The sequence below is a fragment of the Stomoxys calcitrans genome, chromosome 3 (genome assembly GCF_963082655.1).
Source record: "Stomoxys calcitrans chromosome 3, idStoCalc2.1, whole genome shotgun sequence".
NCBI lineage: Eukaryota > Metazoa > Arthropoda > Insecta > Diptera > Muscidae > Stomoxys > Stomoxys calcitrans.
Window position 1 is genome coordinate 18,347,401 of NC_081554.1, and position 23,263 is coordinate 18,370,663.

Below are 23,263 nucleotides of genomic sequence, written 5' to 3' on the forward strand. Positions count from 1 at the left end.
CAAGTATGGTTCAAATCGGTTCATAACCTAATATAGCTGCCATATAAATCGATCTGGGATCTTGACTTCTTGAGCCTCTAAAGGTCGCAATTATTATCCGATTTGCCTGAAATTTTGTACGACGGATTCTCTCATGACCATCAATATACGTGTTTATTATGGTCTGAATCGGTCTATAGCCCGATACAGCTCCCATATAAATCGATCTCTCTATTTTACTTCCTGAGCCCCCAAAGGGCGCAATTCTTATTCGAATTGGCTGACATTTTACACAGGTCTCCAACATATAATTTAATTGTGGTCCAAACCGGACCATATCTTGATATCGCTCTAATAGCAGAGCAAATCTTTTCTTATATCCTGTTTTGCCTAAGAAGAGATGGCGGGAAAAGAACTCGACAAATGCGATCCATGGTGAAGGGTATATAAGATTCGGCCCGGCTTAACTTACCACGCTTTTACTTGTTTTTTTTATTGTCTCGCCGGGATTCGAACACAGGCGTTCAGCGTCATGGGCGGACATGCTAACCTCTGCGCTATGGTGGCCTCCACTGATATACTTGTATAGGCCCCTTTAGTACCCTTTCCACGATATAATTACATGAGATAAAAGCAGCCGCAATCAATTCCCGGTTTGATTGTTCTACTCTCCACCATAGGATCGGGGTATTCTTATTCCGTCATTCTCTTTGTAACACCTCAAAATATTTGTTTAAGACCCCATTAAGTAAATATACTCTTGATCGTCTTTACCTTTTAAGTTGATCTAGCCATGTCCGCCCGTCTGTCCCTCTGTGCGTCCATCCTTCCGTCTGTCTATCGAAAGCACGCTAACTTACGAAGGAGTAAAGATAGGCGCTTGAAATTTAGCACAAATGCTTGTTATTAGTGAAGGTCGGTTGGTATTGTAAATGGGCCATATTGGTCTATGTTTTGATATAGCTGCCATATAAACCGATCTTGGATCTTGCTCACTAGAGTTCGCAATTTTTATTCGATTTGGCTGACCACACACTTAGCATAATTGTTGGAAGTCATTACAAAACACTTGTAATGACTTCCAACAATTATGCTAAGTGTGGTCCAAATCGGTTCATAACCTGTTATAGCTCCCATATAAAGCGGTCTTGGATCTTGACTTCCTGAATCGCTAGAGGGCGCAATTCTTATCTGATGTGGCTGAAATTTAGCATGAAGGTTTTTGTCAAGACTTCCAATAACAGAGTCAAGTATGGTCTAAATCTGTCCATAATCTGATGTAACCCCTATATAAACCGATTTCGGATATTGACTTCTTGAGCCTCTAGAGACCGAAATTATTAACCGATTTGGTCGAATATTTGCATGTTTTTTTCAATAACAATGCCAATTACGGTTCAAATCGGGTCATAACCTGATACAGCTCACATAAAAAGCGATCTCGGATCTTAACATCTTGAGCCGCTAAAGGGCGCAGTTCTTATCCGGTTTGGCCGAAATTTTGCATGAAGTGTATTATTATGCCTTCCAATAACTAAGCCAAGTATTGTCAAAATCGGTCCACAACCTGATATAGCTCCCCTATAAATCAATATCGAATTTTGATTTCTTGAGCCGCTAGAGGGCGCAATTATTACCCTACTAGGCTGAAAGTTTGCACGAAGTGTTTTATTATGACTTTCAACAACTGTGCCATGTTAGGTCTAAATCGGTTAATAAACTGATATAGCTCCCATATAAACCGATCTCCCGATTATACATCTATAGAGGGCGCACTTCTAATTCGATTTTGTTGACATTTGGCACAATGATTTCTACTTTTGCCTCCAACAGCCAAACAAATTATGGCTTCAATTGGTTCATAACTTGGTATAGCTCCAATAGCATAGCAATTTTTAACCATAATCATTTGATTCCCTATAAGGAGATATCGGGTGAATAACTTGACAAATGCTAACCATGGTGGAGGGTAATAAGATTCGGCTCGGCCGAATTAAGCACGCTTTTACTTGTTCTTAAATAATACGAATACGAACTGAGTTAATAAAGGCAATTTTTTGGCGGAATCCATGGAGGTGGGTAACCAAGATTCGGCCCGGCCGAGTTAATCACGTTTTTAGGTAATCTATACGAAACAAATAAAAAGGCGTTAAGTTCGGCCCGGCCGAAGTTTGGATACCCCCCACCTCGGGCATATATGTAAACTATCTTTCGTCATAATCCGGTAAAAAATGCATTATTTATGGCACCCTAGCAGCTACATCGAAATGTAGTACAATTTAGACCAAATTCGGCACGGACATATGTACAAGTCATTGTTCAATTTGTAGAACAAAATATTGGTCTTTTTAGTAATTATAACCAAATATAGACCGATCTTAACCATATCCGACACGAATGTCGAAAAGCCTAACATAAGTCACTGTCCCAAATTTTAGCAAAATCGGACAATAATGCGTCCTCCCAAGACCTTAAATCGAGAGATCAATCTATATGGCAGCTATATTCAAATCTAGCCGGATCTGAGTCAAATTAAAGAAGAATATTGAAGGGCCTTACACAACTCACTCTCCCAAATTTTGGGAAAATCGGACGCGCCTTTTATGGGCCCAAAACTTTAAATCGAGAGATAGGTCTATATGACAGCTACATCCAAATTTGGACCGATCGGGGTCAAATTGAAGAAGGATGTTGAGTGGCCTAACTCAACTTACTGTGTAAAATTTCGGCGACATCGGACAATAAATACGCCTTTAAATGGCCCAAAACCTTAAATCGAGAGATCGATCTATATGACAGCTACACTCAAATCTGGACCGATCTGAGCCAAATTGAAAAAGGATTTCTAAGGCCCTAACACAACTCACTGTCTCGAATTTCGGCGACATCGGACAATTTATGCGCCTTTTATGGGCCAATACCTTAAATCGACAGATCGATCTATATGGCCGCTATATCCAAATCTAGACCGATCTAGGTCATATTACAGGAAGATATTGAGGGGCCTAACACAACACACTGTCCCAAATTTCAGCAAAATCGGATAATAAATGTGGTTTTTATGGACCTAAGACCCTAAATCGGAGGATCGGTCTATAGTCCGATATAGCCCATCTTCGAACTTAACCTGCTTATGGACAAAAAAAAGAATCTGTACAAAGTTTCAGCTCAATATCTCTATTTTTGAAGACTGTAGCGTGGTTTCAACTGACAGATGGACAGACGGACGGACATGTCTAGATCGTCTTAAATTTTTACACTTATCAAGAATATATATTCTTCATAGGGTCGGAAATCGATATTTCGATATGTTGCAAACGGAATGACAAAATGAATACACTCGCATCCATGAGTGGTGCGTATAAAAAGGACGAAACTTTATTATACCCTCCACCATAGGATGGGGTTTTTCTAGTTTCATCATTCTGTTTGTAACTCCTCGAAATAATCCTCTGAGACCCCATAAAGTAAATATATTCTTGATCGTCATGTCATTGTAAGTCGATCTAGCCATGTCCGCCCGTCCATCCGTCCGTCTGTCTGTCGAAAGCACTCTAACTTTGGAAGGAGTACAGCTAACCGCTTGAAATTTCGCACGAATGCTTCTTATTATTGGGATTGTTAATGGGCCATATCGGTCCATGCGTTGATATAGCTGCCCTATAAACAGATCTGGGATCTTGACTTCTGCAGCCAATAGAGGGCGAAATTTTTATCCGATTTGGCTGAAATTTTACATGAGGTGTTTTGTTGTGATTTCCAAAAACTGTGTTAAGTGTGGTTCGGTTAATAACCTGATTTTGCTGTCATATAAACCGATCTGGGGTCTTGACTTTTTCAGCCTCTATAGGGCGTAATTCTTATCCGATTTGGCTGAAATTTTGGAAGAGTTGTTTTGTTGGTACTTTAAACAACTGTGCCAAGTAAAGTTCAAATCGGTTCATAACCTGATATAGCTGCCATGTAAACCGATATTGAATCTTGACTTCTTGAGCCACTAAAGGGGATCGAGGGGCCTTCACCTCAGAAAAGGACATCAGTATCTCATTCCTGGGCTCAGAAATAGAACAAAATTTGGTTTAAAGGCATAATTTTATTCTACATAACAAAATTTCAGGCAATTCTCACCCGATTTGGCTGAAATTTAGAATGCGGTGTTTTGTTATCATTTCCAATGACTGTGCTAAGTATGGTTTAAATCGATCCATAACCTGATATAACTGTCATATGAACCGATCTCGAATCTTTACTTCTTGAGCCACAATGTGGCTGAAATTTTGCAAGAAGTGTTATGACTTCCAACAGTTGCGTCAAATATGGCCATATAAACCGATGTGGGATCTTGACTTCTTGAGCATCTAGAGCTCGCAATTATTATCCGATTTGTACAACGACTTCTCTCATGAACTTCAACATACCTGTCAATTATGATCTGGATCGGTCTATACCCTGATACAGCTCCCATATAAACCGATCTCCTTATTTTACTGCCTGAGCTCCCTAAGGGAACTATTTTTTTTCGAATTGGTTGGCTGAAACTTTACACAACAACTTTTACTATGGTCATTCAGTTCAATTTTGGTCCGAATCGACATATAACTGAATATTATAGCTCCCATATCATGGCAATTCTTACCTTTTATCATATGTTTACCTAAAAAGGTCTTAAGGTCCTGAAACCCCCAATTATTTCCCGATTGAGTTGAATCTTTGAATGCAGTGTTCTGCTATAACTTAAACCAATCCTGCGTAGTATGGTTCGAATCGATGTATAATCTCATATATCTCCCATATTAACCGATGTTCCGACTTGACATCTTCAGCCCCAGATGCCTCAGTTGTTATCCGATTGAGCTGAAATTTCACATATTGTCTTCTGTTACGTCTTCGGATAATCCTGCCAAGTAAGGTCCGAATCGGTCCATAACCTGTTACGTCTGCCAATAATCCTGCCAAGTATGGTCCGAATCGGTCCATAAAGCTCCGTATAAACCGTTGAAATCATTTGAAATCTTGAGCCCCTGGAAATCGCAATTATTATCCGATTAGGCGGAAATTTTGCACATTGTGTTCCCTGCCAACAATCATGCTGAGAATAGTCCATATTGCTTTTTACCCCGTTGTATGTCTTTCATACAATCTTTTTCGTTTTAAAACTCCATCTGCCCCAGTATCATAAAATTAAATTCTTCAATTCGTTCGATATCTAACAAAACGCATATCTATTGCTTCACCAAATTTCATTTTCACATCAACTATTTCTACTCTTTTGCAATCTATACCCAGGCAATACTATGAGAAGTTAAAGACAAAAGCAAAAAAAAAGCAAAAATTGCAAAGTAATTGTATCTTTGCCATACTTGAATCTTGCAGTTCAAAAAATTTTAATTCGATAATAAATCTTGGCAATGCAGTTTAACGAAACAATTAACAAACATACAAATTGCGAACGAATTCTTGTTCGTTTGCTGATTCCAACATTCATTCAACACAGCCATTGTGGATACATCAGAGAACTTAAGATAACAAACGAAACGTAAAGCAAAAAACAAAAAAACAAACTAAATCTAATAGCTAAACTTTGCTGCAATTGACTAAACATGGGGAAGGAGTCCCATAATCAAAACCAAAAATCATTTAAGCATATGGGCAAAATCATGAATGGTATAGCCAAAAATATTACAACTAATAACAAATATTTAAGCCCTGATGTTAGCTGGACTACTGTTGAGATTACCTTTTTAATGCTGCGTTTCAACTTTACTGCCTTCATTTTTGGTTATATTTCCCTTGCAGAGGTGTTGTTGCTGTTTCAGTTCCAATTACTTTAGCCTTAGTCAAGCAACTGTAGCCAACATTTAGCATCAAACATCAGAAAATCCATGATACACGAGAAAAACCACCCATGATTTGTGTGCAGTACAATGAGGGCCAGTTTTTCAAGCAACAGTTAAAAATTATATGTAAACAAGTAAAAACGTGCTAAATTCGGCCGGGCCTAATCTTATGTACCCTCCACCATGGATCGCATTTGTCGAGTTCATTTTCCGGCATCTCTTCTTAGGCAAACCAGGATATAAGAAAAGATTTGCTCTGCTATTAGAGCGATATCAAGATATGGTCCGGTTTGGACCACAATTAAATTATATGTTGGAGACCTGTGTAAAATGTCAGCTAATTCGAATAAGAATTGCACCCATTGGGGGCTCAAGAAGTAAAATAGAGAGATCGATTTAAATGGGAGCTGTATCGGGCTATAGAACGATTCAGACCATATTTAACACGTATGTTGATGGTCATGAGAGGATCCGTCATGCAAAATTTTAGCCAAATCGGATAAGAATTGCGCCCTCCAGAAGCTCAAGAAGTAAAGTAGAGAGATCGATTTAAATGGGAGCTGTTTCAGGCACGTAATTTCAAGCAAATCGGATAATAATTGCGCCCTCAAGAGACTCAAGAAGTCAAGATCCCAGATCGGTTTATATGGCAGCTATATCAGGTTATGAACCGATTTGAAACTTGGTTGACACAGTTGTTGAAAGTAAGAATAAAATACGTCTTGCAAAATTTCAGCCAAATCGGATAAGAATTGCGCACTCTAGAGGCTCAAGAAGTCAAGTCCCCAGATCTGTTTATATGACAGCTGTATCAGGTTATTGACCGATTTGAACCGTACTTTGCACAGTTGTTGGATATCATAACAAAACACGTCGTGGAAAATTTCATTCTAATCGGATAAGAATTGCGCACTCTAGAGGCTCAAGAAGTCAAGACCCAAGATCGGTTTATATGGCAGCTACATCAAAACATGGACCGGAAGTGATATCAAAACACCACGTGCAAAATTTCAGTCAAATCGGACCAGAATTGCGCCCTCTAGAGACTCAAGAAGCCAAGACCCAAGATCAGTTTATATGGCAGCTATATCAAAACATGGACCGATATGGCCCATTTATAATCCCAACCGACCTACACTAATAAAAAATATTTGTGCAAAATTTCAAGCGGCTAGGTTTACTCCTTCGAAAGTTAGCGTGATTTCGACAGACAGACGGACGGACATGGCTAGATCGACATTAAATGACGATCAAGAATATATATACCCTATGGGGTTTCAGAAGAATATTTCGAGTAGTTACAAACAGAATGAGGAAATTAGTATACCCCCATCCTAGGGTGGAAGGTATAAAAATTGAATTTGTGTTTGTTTGTTTGTTTGTCGGTTTGTTTGTTTGTTCCGTATAGACTCAAAAACGGCTGAACCGATTACCTTGAAATTTTCACTGATTGCGTAGCTTGGTTATGAGGGAAACAAAGACTATATAATTTTTTAATTTCGGAAGGGGAGCGGACCCTCCCCCTTATCCTAAAAGTACTACCCAAAAATAAAAGTGCAACGATCGGGACGGTATTGGACTCAAATGAAAGGTATTCGGGAGTAAGGTACGATTATCATATTAAAAATTGGGTCCAAGTAACTGGGGGGCCGCCCCAACCCCTAAACCCCCTAAAATAGGATTTTTGGACGATCAGGACAATATGGGACTCAAATGAAACGTATTCGGGAGTAGATGACGAATATGGTCAGGAGGCAGAAATAGGCTTAATAACTTGTTGATTTCGAAAGGGGGCGGACCCTCCCCCTTTACCCTGAAAACACCAACCAAAATCAAAAGTGGACCGATCGGGACAATATGGGTATCAAATGAAAGGTATTGGAATATAGAATACGAATATGGTATACAAATTTGGGTAAAGTACCCATCGGGCTGCCCCAACCCCAAAATTCCCTCAATGGACGTTCATGTCAATATGGCCCTCAAATGAAAGGTACTCGGGAGTAGATTACGAATCTGGCATAAAAAATCAGATCGAAGTATAGGGGGTCACCCTACCCCCCAAAAACGCCTTAATTGGGCATATGACCCATCATGACTATTTGAACCGATTTTCTTAAAATTTTCACAGATTGTGTAAGTTTGTCTGAAAGGAAACATACGCTATACAATTTTTAGATATCGGATGGGTCCCTCCCCTCTACCCCAACAACGCTATCCAAAAACCAAAAGTGGACCGATAGGCACAATATGGGTACCACATGAAAGGTATTGTCGACTAGAAAACGAATATCGTACTAAAATTTGGGTCCAAGTACCCAGCGGACCTCTCCAAACCAGAAACTCCTCTAAACAGAGTTTAGACGTTCATGTCAATATGGGCCTCAAATGAAAGGTATTCGGCATTAGATTATAAAATTTGCATAAAAAATAAGGTCCAAGTAGTGGGACCCCACCCCCAAGTACCCCCAAATGGGCATAATAGCCGACCATGTCTATATGGGACTCAAATGAAAGGTATTTGGGAGTAGATTACGAATATGACATTAAAATTTGTGATCAAGTCTAGGTGGCGCTTTTCTTTCCAAAAAAAAAGTCAAATAGGTTGATTAGCCCATTATGACAATATGGGACTTAAATGAAAGGTATTTAAGAGTAGAAAACGAATTTGATATCCAGTTTTGGAGCCAAGTGTTTGGGAGTACGCCCTAAAGCGCCCCCTAAACTGAACATCATTTCCGATTATGGCAATATGGAGCTCCAATCAACGGTATTTGGGAGTAAATAACTAATTTGATATCTATTTTCAGGGCAAACTGCCGGTGGCCAGGCCAGCCATAAAATACCCTCCAAACATATTATATTTACAGACCTTGGCAATATGGGGCTCACATTAAATGGATTTGGGAGTGCAGCACGATTTATAAATCCATATTTGAGTCGAAATGTCTGAGTGCCATCCCTCCCCTAAAAAGCACTTCTCATTACCCTAATTTTCCAAACCACCAGATCTCGGAGATTAGTAATGCGAATCGATCGAAATTTTTTTGCACTCTCACAGTCAAAACAAAGTCCCTGGTGTCCATCCCATCCTCAAACAGAATTTATTTGCCGATCATGCCATAATGGGCTCATATAAAATGTATTTGAAAGTAGAGCCCGAAGCGTATAAAGCGATTTTTAAATCCATATTTGAGTCGATATGTCTAAGTGACATCCCTCCCCTAAAAAGCTCTTCTCATTAGCCTAATTTTCAAACCACCAGATCTCCGAGCTTGGAAATGCGATTCGTTCCAAATTTTTTTTTGCTCTCTCACAGTCAAAACAAAACATGGTTTCTATTGTTTGGAGTCGGGTGCCTCGGGGGCCGTCTAAAACCCGCCAAATGGGTATTTAGACCAATCACGACAATATAGAGCTCAAACAAAAGGTGCTTGAGAGAAAAAAAAAAGAATTTGATATCCCATTGAAGAGCCATTTGTTTGGGGAACTGCCCCACCCGAAAACACCCACCTGAGTTCGACCGGTTTGAATCTTGGGAATCCACCACCATGGATTCTGCTAAAAATTCACCCATATACTCTTAATTGAGGGGTACATGTTAAACTTTATTTACCAAATTTCTGCTAAATCGGGTAAATATTTAAACTTTTAGGGGCTGTAGTAGGCTAATCGGGCTTATACATGAGCTATATCAGGTAATAGAGCGCTAGCGAAAATTCTTCCCATGGATGTTGGAAGTCATATAAAAACACTTCGTTCAACATTTCGTTCGGACTAAAATTGGGGTTTCCAGATGCTCCAGATGTCAAATTTGGGGTTAGGTTTATATGAGAGCTATGCCTAAACTTTAACCCAAGTTTGAAAAACTGGTCCTCATACAATTGCATTCTTTTTCACTACGATACATAGATTTCGCACTTTTAAATAACAACATTCAGCCACTCGTCGACGACTGTTGCTAGCTTCATGTATTGCTACAGCAATTGCTTTAGTTTATTAAAACGTTATCGCTGGCGATAATTAAATGTACTCGAAGCGTATGCTGCTCGTAACAACAGCAACATTCACAACTGCCACTACGAACATGACTGGGTTTTGATTGCAGGGTGCTCTATGAGAGAAATAATTTAATTGTAAAAGATTTTAAAAATCACGGCAATCACCCAGACCATGGTGGTCAAAAATTGAAGAAGCTCAAATATGGGTTGCCCAAAAAGTAATTGCGGATTTTTTAAAAGAAAGTAAATGCATTTTTAATAAAACTTAGAATGATTTGTAATCAAATATACTTTTTTTACACTTTTTTTCTAAGGCAAGCTAAAAGTAACAGCTGATAACTGACAGAAGAAAGAATGCAATTACAGAGTCACAAGCTGTGAAAAAATTTGTCAACGCCGACTATATGAAAAATCCGCAATTACTTTTTGGGCAACCCAATAGTTAAATTTTTTTTTTGTTGCAATTCAGAGTAATCAAATCAATAGGTCCAAAGCCCATTACAAGGGGTAAAATTTATATGCACCACCGAATAATGATTCCATATTCTTTTCGTTATCCGGTTTGGAACACGATCTCGCGATTTAGGGTCTCGATGCCATAAGTGACGCATTTAATACCCAATTTCACTGAAATTTGGCACAGCGAGTTGTGTTAGGCCTCTTGACATTCTTTACGAGTATGGTCCACCTATATATTGTGTTTGTCACCTCGACATTCTTTTGGAGTAGGGTCTAGATCGGGCTATATTTGGATGTAACTGTCATATATACCAATGGCGCAAATAAAATTTTTGGACCGATAAAATGCGCATTTTTTACCCGATTTCACTGAAATTTCACACAAGGGAGCCATATCGTGTTCTAATCCGATTTGGACCGTACTTGACACAGTTATTGGAAGTTATAACAGAATATTACATGCAAAATTTTTGCCAAATAGGACAAAAATTGCTGCTTCCAGGGGCTCAAGAAGTCATATCGGGAGAACGGTTTATATGGGAGCTATATCAGGTTATAAACCGATTTGAACCGTACTTGGCACAGTGGTTGGAAGTCATAACAGAACACTACGTGCAAAATATCAGCCAAATTGGATGAAATTTGCGGCTTCAGCGGCTCAAGAAAAGAAATTTGGGAAATCGGTTTTTATGGGACCTATATCAGGTTAAAGACCGATTTAGACCAAACTTACCGCAGTTGATGGAAGTTTTAACAAAACACCACGTGCAAAATTTCAGCCAAATCGGATGAAATTTGCGGCTTCCAGGGGCTCATGAAATGAAATCGGGAAATCGGTTTATATGGGAGCTATATCAGGTTCTTAACCGATTTTGACCGTACTGACCACAGTTGTTGGAAGTCGTAACATGACACTATGTGCCATCAAATCGAGAGATCGGAAGAAATCAAATCGGGAGATCGGAGATTTATATGGGAGCTATATCATAGACCGATTTAGACCGCACATGGCACAGTTGTTAAAGTCATAAGGGAAAACTTCATGCAAAATTTAGGCCAAATCGGACAAATTGGGGCTTCCAGGGGCGCTCAAGAAGTCAAATAGGGAGATCGGTTTATATGGGAGCTATATCTAAATCTGAACCGATGTGGCCCATTTGCAATCCCCAACGACCTACATCGATATTAAGTATCTGTGCTAAATTTCAAGTGGATAGCTTGACGCGTTCGACCTCTATCGTGATTTCGACAGACGAACGGACGGACATGGCTAGACCGACCTTAGGATGTCGAGAGGATCCAGAATATATATTCTTTATGGTGTCCCACATCAATATTTCGAGGTTTTACAAACCGATTGACTAGATTAATATAAGCTCAATGATAAGGGGCCTCCCTTTTATAGCCGAGTCCGAACGGTGTGCCGCAGTGCGACACCTCTATGGAGGGAAGTTTTACATGGCATAGTACCTCACAAATGTTGCCAGCATTAGGAGGTGAAAACCACCGCTGAAAAATTTTTCTGATGGTCTCGCGTCAAAGGCGGACATGCTAACCTCTGCGCTACGGTGGCCTCCTATAGAGGGCGTAATTTTCATCCGATTGGGCTATAATTTTGTACAATGATTTCTCTCATGACTTAAACTAACTTTATTAAATGTTGTTTTATTCGGTCTGTGCTTTGTTATCGTTTCTACATAAATCGATCTCCGGATTTTTATACCCTCCACCATAGGAGGGGGGTATACTTATTTCGTCATTCTGTTTGTAACACCTCGAAATATGCGTCTGAGACCCCGTAATGTATATATATTAATGTATATATATTTTAAGTCGATCTAGCCTTGTTCGTCCGTCTGTCCGTTCGTCCGTCCGTCTGTCTATCTGTCGAAAGCTCGCTAACTTTCGAAGGAGTAAAGCTATCCGCTTGAAATTTTGCACAAATACTTCTTATAAGTGTAGGTCAGTTGGGATTGTAAATGGGCCATATCGGTTCATGCTTAGATATAGCTGTCATATAAACCGATCTTGACCGCTGAAATTTTGAATGAGGGGTTTTGTTATGATTTCCAACAACTGTACAAAGTATGGTTCAAATCGGTTTATAACCTGACATTGCTGTCATATAAACCGATCTGGGGTCTGGACTTCTTGAGCCTCTCGAGGACGCAATTCTTATCCGATTGGGCTGAAATTTTGCACGACGTATTTCGTCATGACTTTCAACAACTGTTCAAATCTGTCCATAGCCTGATATAGCTGCCATATAAAACGATTTTGTATCTTGACTTCTTGCATGCACCTAAGTGGATAACAACCTTTCCGTACCGAAATACTGTTACGAAATTCCCACAATCCATGGCGGAGGGTATACAAATACTACTCGGACGGACAAATTTTTTCTTGAAAAACATTCAATTAAAGTAAATTGACAAAAATTGAATATCATTCAATTTTTGTCTCTAGTGTTCACAATTAAGTTGCATCATATTCCATACAGTCGACTACCAAATGCATATTCATTTACTCATTCATTCATTCATTCTTTTATTCAAGCATTCTCATTTACTTACAAAAAAGTGCCGACAGACAGATAGTACAAAACACAGACTGACGACTGGCACACGTAGACGCACATGGCCAAATTTGTTCAAATGTTAGACAGAAACTACCAAATCACTGTTTACCCTAGGCCAAACATACAATGGCACCACCTCCTCCTGCATGGAAAAAAAAGAAGAATAGAGATGGATGTCTGTCTCATGATCTATACGAATTAGACAGGCTGACAGACAGACAACGAGTGCTCGTCAACTATATGCAGTTTTTTATAGTCATTTGCGGTGTTTGATGTTACGAAAGAATTAAACAAAGACCAAAAGAGAAAAAAATCAAAACCATAACTAAAAGCTTAAATCTACTAATAAAACTACAACAACAAAAAAACACACACACACATACAAAACAAAATTCCAAAAACATCAAAAAAATGCATCCTATAAACATTTCTATTATTTACCTTGTTCCACCATATAGCAACGTAAAACGGGGGATTTAGATGTAGTCTCTCTAGAGTTGTTGGTAAAAGCAAATCAGGCGGCACATTAGATAACCTAATGGTTGGGGAAGCTAGGGAGGGATGAACGATAGAGTGAATAGACCAAATTTGAATGCTGTTTAACGTCACTCATTCTTCAAGGCATCACCAACCATGTGGCATGAAAATGTGCAACAGCATTATTGAGTATGAGCGGACCACCAGAAGACTGGAAGCCAGCCACCAAAGGTGGCAGTGGCACGCACTCTAATTAATTTAACAAGCATCGAATTACGTTCAGAAAGAAGGCAGAGGCGTAGAAAGGACATTTTTTATAGGAGGGGTTTGAATGGAATGACATAATGCAACGCGATGATATAAAAAACAAGTAAAAAGGCGTTAAGTTCGGCCGCGCCGAACTTTGGATACCCACCACCTCGGGTATATATGCAAACCACCTTTTGTCAAAATCCGATGAAAAATGCATACCTTATGCCAACCATATACGACACGGATGTCGAAAAGCCTAACATAAGTCACTGCGTAAAATTTCAGTGAAATCGGATTATAAATGCGCTTTTTATGTGGCCAAGACTTTGAATCTAGATATCGGTCTATATGGAAGCTATATCCAAATGCGGACCGTTTTGGGCCAAGTTGCAAAAGAGCCTAACACAACTCACTGTCCCAAGTTTCGGTGACATCGGTCAATAAATGCGCCTTTTATGGCCCCAAAACCTTAAATCGAGACATCGGTCTATATGACAGCTATATCCAAATAAGTAGCAATATGGGCCAAATTGAAGAAGCATGTCTAGAGGCCTAACACAATTCACTGTCCCAAATTTCAGCAAATTCTAATAATAAATGTGGATTTTACGGGCTCAAAACATTAAATCGGGAGATCGGTCTATATGACAGCTATATCCAAATCTGACCGATCTGAGCCAAATTGAAGAAGATTGTCGAAGGGCTCAACACAACTCACTGTCCCAAACTTTGGCGACATCGGACAATAAATGCGCCTTTTATGGGCTCAAAACCCTAAATAGAGAGATCGGTCTATATGGCAGCTATATTCGAATCTGTACCGATCTGAGCCAAATTGAAGAAGATTGTCGAAGGGCTCAACACAACTCACTGTCACAAACTTTGGCGACATCGGACAATAAATGCGCCTTTTATGGGCTCAAAACCCTAAACAGAGAGATCGGTCTATATGGCAGCTATATTCAAATCTGTACCGATCTGAGCCAAATTAAAGAATATTGTCGAAGGGCTCAACACAACTCACTGTCCCAAACTTTGGCGACATCGGACAATAAATGCGCATTTTATGGCCCTAAAACCTCAAATCCAGAGATCGGTCTATATGGCAGCTATATCCAAATCTGGACCGATCTGGGCCAAATTGAAGCAGGATATCGAAGGTCCTTACACAACTCACTGTCCCGAATTTCGGCGACATCGGACAATTAATGCGGCTTTTATGGTCTCAAAATCATAAATCGAGAGATCGGTCTATATGGCAGCTATATCCAAGTCTACACCGATCTGTGCCACAGTGCAGAAGTATATCAAGGGGCTTAACTTAAGTCAATGTCCCAAATTTTAACGACATCGGACAATAACTGCGCCTTTTATGGGCTCAAAAACTTAAATCGAGATATCGGTCTATATGGCAGCTATATCCAAATCTGGACCGATCTAAACCAAATTGACGAAGGATTACGAAGGGCCCAACATAACTCACTGTCCCAAATTTCAGCAAAATCGGTTTTCACGAACTTTTTTCTATAAGAAAAATGTTCTCACGAACTTTTTTCTATAAGAAAAATGTTCTCACGAACTTTTTTCTATAAGAAAAATGTTCTCACGAACTTTTTTCTATAAGAAAAATGTTCTCACGAACTTTTTTCTATAAGAAAAATGTTCTCACGAACTTTTTTCTATAAGAAAAATGTTCTCACGAACTTTTTTCTATAAGAAAAATGTTTTCACGAACTTTTTTCTATAAGAAAAATGTTCTCACGAACTTTTTTCTATAAGAAAAATGTTCTCACGAACTTTTTTCTATAAGAAAAATGTTCTCACGAACTTTTTTCTATAAGAAAAATGTTCTCACGAACTTTTTTCTATAAGAAAAATGTTCTCACGAACTTTTTTCTATAAGAAAAATGTTCTCACGAACTTTTTTCTATAAGAAAAATGTTCTCACGAACTTTTTTCTATAAGAAAAATGTTCTCACGAACTTTTTTCTATAAGAAAAATGTTCTCACGAACTTTTTTCTATAAGAAAAATGTTCTCACGAACTTTTTTCTATAAGAAAAATGTTCTCACAAATTTTTTCTATAATAAAAATGTTCTCACGAACTTTTTTCTATAAGAAAAATGTTCTCACGAACTTTTTTCTATAAGAAAAATGTTCTCACGAACTTTTTTCTATAAGAAAAATGTTCTCACGAACTTTTTTCTATAAGAAAAATGTTCTCACGAACTTTTTTCTATAAGAAAAATGTTCTCACGAACTTTTTTCTATAAGAAAAATGTCCTCACGAACTTTTTTCTATAAGAAAAATGTTCTCACGAACTTTTTTCTATAAGAAAAATGTTCTCACGAACTTTTTTCTATAAGAAAAATGTTCTCACGAACTTTTTTCTATAAGAAAAATGTTTTCACGAACTTTTTTCTATAAGAAAAATGTTCTCACGAACTTTTTTCTATAAGAAAAATGTTCTCACGAACTTTTTTCTATAAGAAAAATGTTCTCACGAACTTTTTTCTATAAGAAAAATGTTCTCACGAACTTTTTTCTATAAGAAAAATGTTCTCACGAACTTTTTTCTATAAGAAAAATGTTCTCACGAACTTTTTTCTATAAGAAAAATGTTCTCACGAACTTTTTTCTATAAGAAAAATGTTCTCACGAACTTTTTTCTATAAGAAAAATGTTCTCACGAACTTTTTTCTATAAGAAAAATGTTCTAACGAACTTTTTTCTATAAGAAAAATGTTCTCACGAACTTTTTTCTATAAGAAAATTGTTCTCACAAACTTTTTTCGTATAGAAAAATGTTCTCACGAACTTTTTTCGTATAGAAAAATTTTCTCACGAACTTTTTTCGTATAGAAAAATGTTCTCACGAACATTTTTCTATTCAAAAATGGTCTCACGAACTTTTTTTCTATAGAAAAATGTTCTCACGAGCTTTTTTTGTATAGAAAATTGTTCTCACGAACATTATATTATTTTTTTTTTTTGTTGTAAATATTTCCGGAAATTGGTTTTATTAGGCTTAAAACCTTCTTTTTTTTCTACGCCTCTGTGTGCTTGGCTGCCTTCGTCAACTATAAAAGTTCCACATTTCAAGATATCCATCTCCCAGCTTCCTATTGCCAAACAGCTCTGAAAGTTGTATCATGTGTCAGCTCTTGCTTGATCTGCTCTAGCCACTTTGCTTACCTTAAGTTGCTGTTAATGGCTGGGAAAGTGGTGAATGTTCTTGACAACAAACTGCTTCGAAATTTCAAATAGTCGCTTTTGTCTATGTTGAAATCAATACTTTTAGTTGGCATTGGGATGACAGGCACGCAAAATCTCATCAAGGCTGCATTATCATTATCCGCATCATCAGCATCCTACTCCTCCCTGTCAGCCTTCTCCCTTTTAAAACCAACAAACTTTAAGTTTTTGTTGTTGTTGTTTTTTTTTGTCTTATCAGCATAACATCCAATATGGTCATCTGTCATGTAATTCAATCTCCATGACAAGGCGACTCTGGGGTTAAAAGAAACTTTCCAACCCGAAAATTTGTATCCTCCACCATGAAGTTGGTTTTAATTTATCGATAATGGTGGTGTTTTAGGTTGGAGTCAAGAGCATGGTGTTGCTCAAATGAATGGTTGCCTTGATTTCTGTGGTTTATGGCGACCAAACAGCCAACTTAATTCATTCATTCTAATACTTCTTACTCATTCCACATTCATTTTTCTTGCTTTGAAATGAAAATTCAAAACATTTTTGCTCAAACATTACGCAGAGTATTAGAAATGTCAACACTGGTTTTCAGAGAATTATTGCAAAAAAATTTCAAGTACTGGCTAATCGCCGACTACTGATTATGCCTCAGGGGAGTCTTTCTTTGTTGAAGAGTTGGTCATCTTTTCCGGAAAGCGATCTATTGGCAAACTGCCTTCACGGGACCCTTTGTATACACCAAGGTAACTAAATTGGATTCGGTCCCGGAGTCTTCATTGCAATCAACGAATCATACAGGCTTTTGGCGAGTGCAGCGTCATTAAGGCGGAGCTCTTCGTGGTTCTGAAGACCCAGAAGACTATGCGGAAGTGGGGGGAGTGGCGGCCCGTTCATACTGTCATGATATATGTGGAGAGTTGGGCTGCGCTAAAGGCTGTTGCGTCGAGACTTGTGAGGTTGAGGCTGGTCAGAATATGCAAAGAGATTATTCAAGCCGCGGCATAGGCTGTGAGGCTCTGCTAGGCCCCGCATCATCAGGCAGGGAACGAAGCAGCCGATGAGATGGTTAGGAATGGATCACTGATCGTCGTATATCGTGTTATGAAATCGGTGGCACCTTTCCTGTACGAGCTTTTTGATGGTGCTTCGCCTGTCGTAGGTTTTCTTCTGCTACTTTGTTCGTAGTAGGATTTTTTTCTCTGATTCGCCCGTAGCAGGCTTTTTCTTCCGCTGCTTCATCCGTGGTAGACTTTTCTTCCGCTGGTTAGTCCGTTTACTCGTCGTACGTATTTCTTCCAATTATTTGCATTTCTGAACATGCAAGGATTTTCTTCAATCCACGACATAGGCTGTGAGGCTCTGCTAGGTCTCTGTCCATCAAGGGGTGGCAGGAAGCAAAGCATCCGATGATTTGGCTAGGAATGAATTGTTGATGGGCGTAGATCGTGCTATTGAATCAGTGACTTCTCCCCTATAAGAGCTTCTTGATTGTGCTTCGTCTGTTGTAAGTTTTCTTCTGCTCTTCAACTGTCTTAGGATTTTTGTCTCTGCTTCGTACGTAGAAGGCTCATTCTTCCGCTGCTTCGCCGACTTTTCTTCCACTGGTCCGTCCGTTTTCTCGCCGTACATATTTCTTTTATTGTCTGTTCTCTTTTTATTTTTCGCTGGTTCGTTCTTCCGTATATGTTTTTTATGTTACTTTGTTTGTCGTGGGATTTTTTTTCTGATGCTTCGTCCGTCTTCGCTTTCTCGGATTTTTCATCCACTGGTTCATCGGTACGGTTCCCTTCTTAGAATTTTTCATGCTTCGTCCGTAGAAGGGGTTTCTTTCGCTGCTTCATCCGCCTTCTGTTTGTGAGATTGTTTTCTTCCATTGCTATCTTCGTCGTAGGATTTTTTTCCTTTGATTCGTCCGTGGCGCGGGTTTTCTTCCGCTGTTTTATCCGTCGTGTCCTCTCTTTCGTTCTTCCTTAGGAGTTTCTTCTGATATTTCTTTCGTTGAAAGTCTTTTCTTCCGCTGCTTAGTCTGTTTTTCTTTCGCTGGCTCTTTGCTTCGTAGGATTCTACTTCCGCTGGATCGTTCTTACGAAGGATTTTCTTTTCTGCTTCGAAAGTCTTCTCATCGCAGGAGTTTTCTTCCACTGGTTCGCATGTAGGGTTTTCTTCTACTGCTTCGTTCGTGGTAAGATTTTTCCTCTGCTCTGCTTGCTTTCTCGTCGATCTGCTCTTCGTAGGATTTTTTCGCTGGTTTGTTCTTCTATAGGATCTTCTTCCTCTGCTTCGTCCTTCGGAGGATTTTTAATCCACTGGCCCATACTTGCGAGATGATTTTCATCCGCTGCTTCAACAGCCTTTTCTTCGTAGAATTTTTCTTCCGTGGTACAATTTTTTTCTGGGTTTTTACCGCTGCTTCATCCGTCTTGTCTTCTTAGGATTTTTCTTCTGCTGTTTTGTCCGTCTTCTCTTCACAGAAGTATTCGTCCGGTGGTTCGTTCTCCCTTAGGATTTACTCCTCATTAATTTTTTTTTTTTCAATTTTCGTGGTAGGATTTTCCCTGTGTTTTGACCGTAACAGGCTTTTCTACCACTGCTTCGTCCATCTTCACTGCGTGGGATTTTATCCGATGGTTCGTTCTTCCGTATATTTTTGTTTCTTAGTTTGCTTCGTCCGTCTTCTCTTCGTAGGATTTTTCTTGCATTGTTTCTACCGTTGGGTTCTCTTCCGCAGCTTCATTCGTTTTCGTATTTAGTCATCTGTCTCGTCCGTAGAAGGTTGTTTCATTCGTTACTTCGCCCGTCTTCTTTACATAGCACTTTTCTTCCGCTGGTTCGTTCTTTTACTGCTTCGTCCATTTTCTTTTGGTAGGAATTTTTCACTTTCACTGGTTCGTCGGTAGGGTTCTCTTTTGCTGCTTCGTCCGTCTTCTCTTCCGCTGATTTTTTATTCCGTAGGAGTTATCTTCCGCTTGTTTGTTCTTCCGTAGGAGTTTCATGTGTGACTTTTTTCGTCGTTAGATTTTTCTTCCTTTGCTTCATCCGTCTTCTATTCGTAGGATTTTTCATCCGCTGGTTCGTTCTGCTACTTTCTTCGTAGTAGGATTTTTTTCTCTGATTCGTCCGTTGTAGGCTTTTTCTTCCGCTGCTTCATCCGTCGTAGACTTTTATTCCGCTGATTAGTCCGTTTACTCGTCGTACGTATTTCTTCCAATTATTTGCATTTCTGAACATGCAAGGATTTTCTTCAATCCACGACATAGGCTGTGAGGCTCTGCTAGGTCTCTGTCCATCAAGGGGTGGCAGGAAGCAAAGCATCCGATGATTTGGCTAGGAATGAATTGTTGATGGGCGTAGATCGTGCTATTGAATCAGTGACTTCTCCCCTATAAGAGCTTCTTGATTGTGCTTCGTCTGTTGTAAGTTTTCTTCTGCTCTTCAACTGTCTTAGGATTTTTGTCTCTGCTTCGTACGTAGAAGGCTCATTCTTCCGCTGCTTCGCCGACTTTTCTTCCACTGGTCCGTCCGTTTTCTCGCCGTACATATTTCTTTTATTGTCTGTTCTCTTTTTATTTTTCGCTGGTTCGTTCTTCCGTATATGTTTTTTATGTTACTTTGTTTGTCGTGGGATTTTTTTTCTGATGCTTCGTCCGTCTTCGCTTTCTCGGATTTTTCATCCACTGGTTCATCGGTACGGTTCCCTTCTTAGAATTTTTCATGCTTCGTCCGTAGAAGGGGTTTCTTTCGCTGCTTCATCCGCCTTCTGTTTGTGAGATTGTTTTCTTCCATTGCTATCTTCGTCGTAGGATTTTTTTCCTTTGATTCGTCCGTGGCGCGGGTTTTCTTCCGCTGTTTTATCCGTCGTGTCCTCTCTTTCGTTCTTCCTTAGGAGTTTCTTCTGATATTTCTTTCGTTGAAAGTCTTTTCTTCCGCTGCTTAGTCTGTTTTTCTTTCGCTGGCTCTTTGCTTCGTAGGATTCTACTTCCGCTGGATCGTTCTTACGAAGGATTTTCTTTTCTGCTTCGAAAGTCTTCTCATCGCAGGAGTTTTCTTCCACTGGTTCGCATGTAGGGTTTTCTTCTACTGCTTCGTTCGTGGTAAGATTTTTCCTCTGCTCTGCTTGCTTTCTCGTCGATCTGCTCTTCGTAGGATTTTTTCGCTGGTTTGTTCTTCTATAGGATCTTCTTCCTCTGCTTCGTCCTTCGGAGGATTTTTAATCCACTGGCCCATACTTGCGAGATGATTTTCATCCGCTGCTTCAACAGCCTTTCTTCGTAGAATTTTTCTTCCGTGGTACAATTTTTTTCTGGGTTTTTACCGCTGCTTCATCCGTCTTGTCTTCTTAGGATTTTTCTTCTGCTGTTTTGTCCGTCTTCTCTTCACAGAAGTATTCGTCCGGTGGTTCGTTCTCCCTTAGGATTTACTCCTCATTAATTTTTTTTTTTCAATTTTCGTGGTAGGATTTTCCCTGTGTTTTGACCGTAACAGGCTTTTCTACCACTGCTTCGTCCATCTTCACTGCGTGGGATTTTATCCGATGGTTCGTTCTTCCGTATATTTTTGTTTCTTAGTTTGCTTCGTCCGTCTTCTCTTCGTAGGATTTTTCTTGCATTGTTTCTACCGTTGGGTTCTCTTCCGCAGCTTCATTCGTTTTCGTATTTAGTCATCTGTCTCGTCCGTAGAAGGTTGTTTCATTCGTTACTTCGCCCGTCTTCTTTACATAGCACTTTTCTTCCGCTGGTTCGTTCTTTCACTGCTTCGTCCATTTTCTTTTGGTAGGAATTTTTCACTTTCACTGGTTCGTCGGTAGGGTTCTCTTTTGCTGCTTCGTCCGTCTTCTCTTCCGCTGATTTTTTATTCCGTAGGAGTTATCTTCCGCTTGTTTGTTCTTCCGTAGGAGTTTCATGTGTGACTTTTTTCGTCGTTAGATTTTTCTTCCTTTGCTTCATCCGTCTTCTATTCGTAGGATTTTTCATCCGCTGGTTCGTTCATACGGTTCTCTTCTGCTGGAAGAAACGAACCAAAATTTGGAAATTTTGGTTCGTTTTATGCATTTTTTTCCGTTGCGCCTGTAGTGGATTTTTTCTCCGCAGTTTCATTCCAAAGACTTTTTCTTTTTCGTTATTCCGTTCATCGAACGAGTCTCTTATCTCGAGTGGGGGAAAACTTGTTGAGGCTCCAAGAAACAAATGTTGGAAAAGGGAGATGTTCTTGTGTGGATCAAATAACTTTTTTTTATCCATCCGAATAAAAAACATAGGACTTTGTATTAGACGTTCACTCTGCTCTTAACCACATCTGTCTTATAGAAATACTTGTCCGATTTAATGTTCTCGGCCTGCATGTGAAGACGTCTAATGATTCTAAACACATTTTTCGTCAAATAACTTAGCTCTTATTTAGAATTTTCATCCAAACAATATCTCTATACTTGTTTCACCATGTACTCTCTGTTTGAGGATTGCCTGTTTTGACAACCCTGGAATTTGTCCAGTATGCGACTAGGCAAATTCCTAACTCAAGGGTCGACTTGAGTATGTTAATGTTCTTACTCTGTGAACCAGAATTGTCTCCGAGTCCTCTTCTAATGTTTGTCTCTTACCGCTGGTCTGCACTGTTGGCTCTTTATGGCAGCGATGTTTTTAATGTTGTCCCAGGAACAATTGACCTTCACCAGAGTAAGCTATTTTCTTACTTCTTGAACTTCGTCTCCAGCAATAGGTGTCGTTATTTTGAGTTACGGCCTTTATTTATATTACAAAATTGCATTTATTTACTTTGCTCAGTTTTATCTTGTCTCATAGAAACGTATTTCTTTAACTTGTATAGTAATTACACCAACCACTTCAATTTAAGCTTTCTTGTAATTTGCCTCCCAGGCTGTTACCAAATCAAACACTTGTTTTTTCTTTGAATGTTTCAAACGCACTGCAAGCAAACCACCAAAGGGCTAGCGGTACTCATTTCTTACATTCACAGCAGAGGAGCGACAAACAGAAGCCGAACGATGGAAAAATATGCGTTTTCATGTGCGTACTTATGTGCCAAAAAACGAATATACATAAGTATGTATGTACATATGTGTGTTCAACTGCTGATGAACTTGACAAAAACAATGTTATACTACTCTTTTAGGGCGAATTCAAAGCAGACGAAATAGAATAACAAAGGGAAACAAGAATAAGGTGGCTCTCGCTACGTCACTAATTATTATGAAATAACAAAGAAAAAAGAATTAAAAAATTAATTCAATTGTTATAAAATGTCAAAAGTATTTATTAACTCAAATAACATCAAATTAAATATTAGAAGTTTTATTTACAAAAAAAAAAATATGTATAGTGACTTAACACTCACCTTTTCCAAACTATTTGCAGTCTAGTGTAATTTCCTAACTCTATTTTGCAATGCAACCAGCAGTTGGCAGATTTATCATCATCATGTCATGCATTGCTGATTTCCTTTGATTTCGTTC

General features: G+C 39.1%; 1 protein-coding gene across 1 annotated transcript in view; it reads left to right on the plus strand.

The window, feature by feature from the left end:
- Positions 1-23,263, plus strand: part of LOC106080951 (kinesin-like protein CG14535) — a 436,783-nt gene that overhangs the window by 69,287 nt on the left and 344,233 nt on the right. The window lies entirely within an intron of this gene.